At 44.0% G+C, this 6386-nt stretch overlaps 1 long non-coding RNA gene across 1 annotated transcript; it reads left to right on the top strand.

The window, feature by feature from the left end:
- The first annotated feature begins 3693 nt into the window (after positions 1–3693).
- Positions 3694–6065, top strand: LOC122083203. The gene is made up of 2 exons (XR_006141583.1): positions 3694–4880; positions 4959–6065. It is a non-coding gene; the product is annotated as an uncharacterized LOC122083203 (long non-coding RNA).
- The last annotated feature ends 321 nt before the right edge of the window (positions 6066–6386 follow it).

Raw genomic sequence — 6386 nt, 5'->3', positions numbered from 1 at the left:
GGTATCGGAGAGGATCGATGCGTATCGATTATTTTTACCCCTTGTTTTTCATAAAAGTACATTTTTACTGTTTTACCCCTGAATGATATAGCTAATCAATCTAGGTCAGTCAAGGATCGGGGATTGGTCTCAGATGATACCAATACAATAAGGCCGATTCGATACCGATACTTGAAACCATGGTTGTGAAAGAAAAAAACATTTGTAGGATATTTTGGTAAAAAAAACCCTCATAAGATACTGTATTAATTAGTTGCTTAATTAATGATTATGGTTCTAAAAGTCACTGACCCTTCTTTTGTTTTTCTTTGACTGTGCTTGCAGTTTTTACCTTCAAAAAAAAAAAAAAAAAAAAATTTATGCTTGCAGTGACAATAACCACAGTTTGGCATCTGGCATATATGAAATCTGGATTTAGATTCCATTCGGAGGGTTGACAAAAATTTGTATTGCATTCAACTTCTTTTCAAATAATTTGTCATTAGGTTATGTCCTATATTTTTTTCTTTGTTATTGGGAGGTTGTCATTAGGTTATGTCCTATATTTTTTTTCTTTGTTATTGGGAGGTCATATCATATATGATGTAAATTCCCTGGATGATGATGAAAAAAAAAAAAAATACTACTACCTTAGAGGTGAAGGGCTGAAAGCGATGGGAGTTGAAATTGTGTCACAAGATGGAACCATCCACCGAGGGGCAAGAGAATTTGTCCACTTGTGTTGCCACTAGCTCTCCAACGACTGACGTATTGCATCTTTGCTTCTATTGTGAATGATTGCTTTGAAAATTGAAGGTGGATGAAAGAGTATTGGTGTTTAACAAAAAAAAAAAAATGTATTGGTAAAGAGGGATTTGGGGTTGGGTTCTCCCTACTTGAATCGAGTTGAGTGTATGCTTTGCAGAAAAAAGAGAAATTGATTGCTCACAATCATTGGATTTAAAAATGATTGGGTGTCGACCTCACTAAGGTGGGGAATGGGTGTGACTCCTATGTCCCGCCTAGAAAACTTTGTTCCCAAAATAAATCAATTTTTCATGGCCCTTCAGTGTACTTACTTTCGATTTTCCTTTTAAAGTAGGATCCAACTCCTCTCCATAGAACCTAGGAACCAGAGAGTGATCCCATGTCTGGGAAGACTACGGCATGCATTCCTAGGTCACCCAAGCCATGAAATCACTCTCTAATCCTTGGGCTCTATGGAGAGGAGTACTATCCTTCAAAGGAAGGTTGTTTTGGTCTTGTCGAGCTCTTCTTAAATTAGGGAAATGCCATTATCACCCCCCCCAAAAAAAAAAAAAAACAAAAGAGATCCTCTTCAACTGAGTCTGAGTGAATAACAACACTTGGTAGTGGAAAATAGCCACTTACAAAGTTCCAACCCTCATATCCCATCCTCATCTTCTCCTTCCCCTCTCTCCATCTTCCCCCTGATGTGGTAAATTCTAACAGGCACACTGCATTGAAGGAAGTTGATGAACTCTTGCAAAGAGAATCAATCAGCAGAGGGCACCAGGTTTATTCGATGCAATAACCCTCCGATGGTAAAGTTAGAATCTCACAACAGTCTATTTTTAGTGTCTTTCTCAAAAAATCTATCTGAGTCCCCTTTTCAGAGGTTTACCTTTAGCATTTTATAGGGCCTACTTCCCTTACACCCGCTATTTCAACGTTTTCCTTGACTCTTTCTAGAGTGAGGGATTGGAGGGCATTAGGAGACTTATCGTGGTGTCCCAAGAGAGTTTTTAGCAGGAGGTCCCTACTCTTCTCGGTGTCCACTACCTCATTGAGTTGTCTTATCGGAGTCCTGACTAAAGAGGTATCTTAGCTGGCACGACGTGACTCTCCTCCCCTGAGGGTCCCTCGGACCGATACTGGCTTCAGACCGACTAAGGGCCTAGACAAGGCGGAGGCTTATCCCCTTGTGGGAGAGGTGAGGGCTCAGCAGTACTGGGATGAGGCAAAGGCTCGTCCCCCTGTGGCCGAGGCGAGGGCTCGGCGGTATTGAGACGAGACGGAGGCTCGTCCCCCCTTTGGCCGAGGCAAGGGCTCAACGAGACTGGCACATTGCCTTCTGGGCCAGTGATACAGGATGACACATCACCCCCAAATACTACAAAAGCCCACTTTAGATCAGACTCCTAATATGTAGACATCTACTACATCTACATATACACACATAATACATATTCTTGCGACAGATTCTCACATCCTTGGTACTTGCAGGTCACAGATAAAGAACTAGCCCGAAGCCGATCTCTGGGGGGTTCCAAGTTTCTTACCTTCACCTTCTGGCTGAGTTTACCTTATATTATGGATGATGAGGACTCCTATTCGTCTAAGGGTCCCTTTCCCCGATGACCTAGATCTATTGGAGAGTGAAGAATCCTATCCTTGTCCGGGCTGAGGTGGCTGATTTCATCATGAGTAATCTTAGATCCTGACGGTTAACCTATGCTTAACCTTAGGTTAAGCAACCATGGTTGTAACAGTTGACCCAACCATGGTTGGCCCTAGGTTTAATAACTGCTTGACCATGGTCAAACTTGTTACCTTAGGTTGGGTTTGGATACGGTTACGAATGTCACTATTAGATCCTAATGCCACATAAGCCACAAGTATGAGTTTCTCATAGCGAATAGGAGGGGTTGTTCGTCCGTTCATTTGGTCATCTGATCGTCTGATCGGTTGGTCATCCTAGAGGAAGGTCTTCGATGGTCTTGGGTTGGGCCTTTTGGTCATCTGATCATTCGATCATTTTATTTATAATGTTCCTATCATGTGCTGACTCTTTATTGGCTATTCATATCATGGTATATCAGGTGCCCCCACTCCCTTGCCCTTTGGTACGAAGGTTAAAGGGAGTGGGGAGGATAGAAGGCGTCCTTTTGGTTCTTCCATCCCTTTTATGTTTTTCAAATACTGGAGTTACCGCTTTTTTGCTATACCGTACTTGGGGTTTTGGGCTATCACAGTGCCCTGTCATGAGGTAATGATGACCCTACTTTATCGTTGTGGTTACCAACTGTTTCATTAGGGATACCAAAGGTCCGGCTGCTGGGGTGCCCATGTGTTGCTCTTTCTTTGGATTCGTGGCTTTGGTGGGGTCATAATGAGGGTATTTGGGCATCATCTTCATCCCCCTCTTCTTCTTCCCTTGCATCTGTTATCCTTATGGTGGTGGTGCAGTTGCCGTGTTTTGTCATTGGTGCTTTTTGATCGTTCATTCTGCGTCTATTTGCTTTTGAGCTTATTTGTTTTCCTTTTGAACCAGTACGTTTTACTTCCTCTTTCTTTTCCTTTCTTTGCTTTAGCCATGGTGTCTGCTGCTACCTTTGCAGACTCCGATGAATCCTCTGGGTTTGAGGTTGGGACATCGGTTCTAAGAGCCTCCCCTTGTGCTAGGACTTCTTATTGTCACAAGAGTCACTAAGAGGCCTTCTCGTGCCAAGGGTAAAGGTAGGATCACCCTAGGGTATACCGCTAAGTCAGATCCGACATCAAGATTACCTGTCGGCCAAGTTGCTTTTCGATTGTCGACAAGAGACTCAGAGAGATTCAGGGAGGCCTATCACATCCTAGATTCGGTGTTGCTTAGGCTTCCTGAGCATGGGAGAGGGCTAACGGTGGAAGAGAGCGTGAAGCTTGCTTCTATGAACACGTCCTCATGAGTGGTCTTTGGCTTCCCATTTATGAGTTTGTGTCTCGGGTCCTTCAACACTATAAGGTTGTCTCGGTGTAACTTGTCCCTAATGCTTGGAAGCTCATCTTGGCCTTCGTTATCAGGTGTGGTCGGATTAGGAGAGTTCCCATACTGAATCTATTTGTGAATGTTATTGTCTTGATCACCAACCACAACTTTCATAGGAGGTTCCATTTCAAAGATAGGGATAGGTTGGACCTGGTTTTGAATAATATGCCAACTTCAATCCATAGGTGGAAAGATAGGTTTTTCTTTGCCGAGGACTCAAGGACGTTCCAATTCCCTACTTCTTGGTCGGTAGTGAATACCCAGAGGGGTAATGTGGCTCTAGAAATTGGGGATGATGAGAATGAGACCCATAAGTTACTGAAGGTCTTGTCCATGTGGTGATTGGTTCTGAGACTTAAGATGACAAGGTTTTGTGGATGTATAGCCTGAGTCTTGGTGAACTTTGTTAGTGGTGTTGTCTGTTTTCGTTCTTTCCTTTGTGTGATGTTTTTGTGTATTTTAACCATCCTTGTCCTTTTTGCTACAACTATGTAGTGGTGCTTGATCGAAGTCTCCTCCTAGAAGTTTTGAATGAAATGGAGGAGGAACATGCTCATAGGGAAGACATTGCTGGGGGAGATCTAAGAGCGTAGCCATCCAGGAGGGGAGGCTGTTGGTACCTCAGTGGCTATGGCTCAGGAAGTCATGCACCAGGGTTGGCTACTGCTCAAGCTGGGGAGTCTGGGTCTTCGTCTGATAGACTTCCCCCAACTTCTTTAGTCTCACAAAAGCGTCTGTGCCAAGAGAGGGAAGGTGACCCTAATAAGAAGAAGAGGAGTGAGGTCCCCATTTTCCTAAGGAGTCTAGTGTGCAGATGGCTGGTGATCCCGAGATTTCTTCAGCCCATTCTTCGCGTGGAACTTCTTCTAGTGAGGTTGTTGTTGGTTCCCTTCCTGGAAATCATGACGGAGTGGGGTATCCAAGAAGAAGAGGAGTGAGAAGGAAAAGAATCCCATCTCTCCCTCTACTGAAGACTTCTTTTCTCCCTGTTATATGGTCACAAACGAGCAATCAGTGTTCGAAGACTCGTGTTGTTGTGACTGAGGGCATCCTTCCTTGGGATAGGTCACACCTGGTTGGCATCTCCTTCAATGAACTCATGGAGATGTGATACAACCAAGTGGTCGGGGTATGTTGTCTCTTCACTTTGTCTTACAATTTCCTTAGTGTTTGTTCTTCCATTCATTGTGTTCTCTTCTTTTTCTAGAATCAGGTCATGCTTGAGAGCTTCTTGCGAGGGCTGAGTTTGATCATAGGGCTGGGAGGAGTTTAAGTAGAAGTATGAGATTGGTGAGAATGCCTAACACGAACTGTTAGTAGAGTGTGAGAGGTTGAGAGGGGCGAAAGAAAGCTTCTCACTTGGTGGCTGCAGCAGGAGAGCTCGACTACATTGCCCTGAAGGCTACATTGGATGAGTTTTAGAAGACCTCTCTTATTGCAGCGAAAAAGGCTTTAACTGTGGAGGAGGACTTGAAGACGCACAGGGTGAATCTTCTGAAAGTGGACAACGAGATTGACACCTTGAAGAAGAAGTTGATGGTCTGTGCGCACAACAACAAGGTTTTGAACAAAAAGGTGAAGAAGACAATCAACTAGGCTCGTTATGAGGTCTTAGCTGTTGTAGAGAAGTACCAAACGTCTAAGACCTTTGAGAGGGAGTTGGCTAAATTTGGGGCTAACTGTTATCTTGTCGGGCTATCAACTTTATGGGAGGTGGTTGAGAAGGTTCACCCAGAGTTTGACTTCACCATATTTGCTAAAGAATGGGCACGGATAGAAGCGAGGAGGCTAGGGCAGCGAAGGGGACTGAGAGAGCAGCGGTCTCTATCGGGGTTGGTGCTCTACCTTCTTTGCCAGAGCAAACAACTCTTCCCGTTTGGCCGGAGCAGAGTATTGTTCCTGCTCGGCTGGAAAGAGATGTCGCTCCTGTTCAAGACGTTGCTTCTAGGCTTGTGGAGCCGATCCGCGGGTGTCTTCTGACTAGCCTGAAATTCAAGTGCTTTCCTCCAAGCCTGGCATCCCAGTGCCTACACCCCAACTTGTGGCCGTTAAGCAGGAGTTTGTTAGAAAGTCCTGTGCCCCTACTTCTGGGGAGCCCTCCTCTCCCTCCTATTTAAGCTGCTGCTGGTGTCATCGAAGGGTCAAAAGATTTGGCTTCTTCTCATCTTCTTGGTGGAGGGAATGATCAAGTGGAGCGTATCAGTTGATGACTTTACCTTATTTCTTTTCGGGTCTTCTTCCTGTAATTTCTCCTCATAGCTTCATGTAACTCGTAATCTTACAATGAAAGGTCTTCTGTATCTTTTTTCTGTAATCTTTTTGCATGAACTTTTGTTTTCAAGCGTAATGTGTTGATTTGTTTTGGATCCTTATCTTTAAAGTTGAGAACATAAAGTTTTGGCCGCGTATTCTTTCCTCTTGTCAATTCTAGCTTCTTTCCTTGGGGGGTGTTTGGTTCAGTAAATCTTTGGGATGACATTCTTTAGAATGATAATTCTTAATTTTTGGAGTTGTTTGGTTCCACTAGGATGACCCTCATAAGTGAGCATCATACTTCTCATGAATGACCATATTACAAAGGATGTGTTCCAAATCTGAGTTTACCTCAACACTTAAACTCAGATTTGAGCAACCT

This window comes from Macadamia integrifolia, chromosome 7, assembly GCF_013358625.1.
Source record: "Macadamia integrifolia cultivar HAES 741 chromosome 7, SCU_Mint_v3, whole genome shotgun sequence".
In the NCBI taxonomy this organism is placed as follows: domain Eukaryota; kingdom Viridiplantae; phylum Streptophyta; class Magnoliopsida; order Proteales; family Proteaceae; genus Macadamia; species Macadamia integrifolia.
Note: the sequence above shows the minus strand (reverse complement) of the source record. Positions and strands in the feature narration are given on the sequence as shown.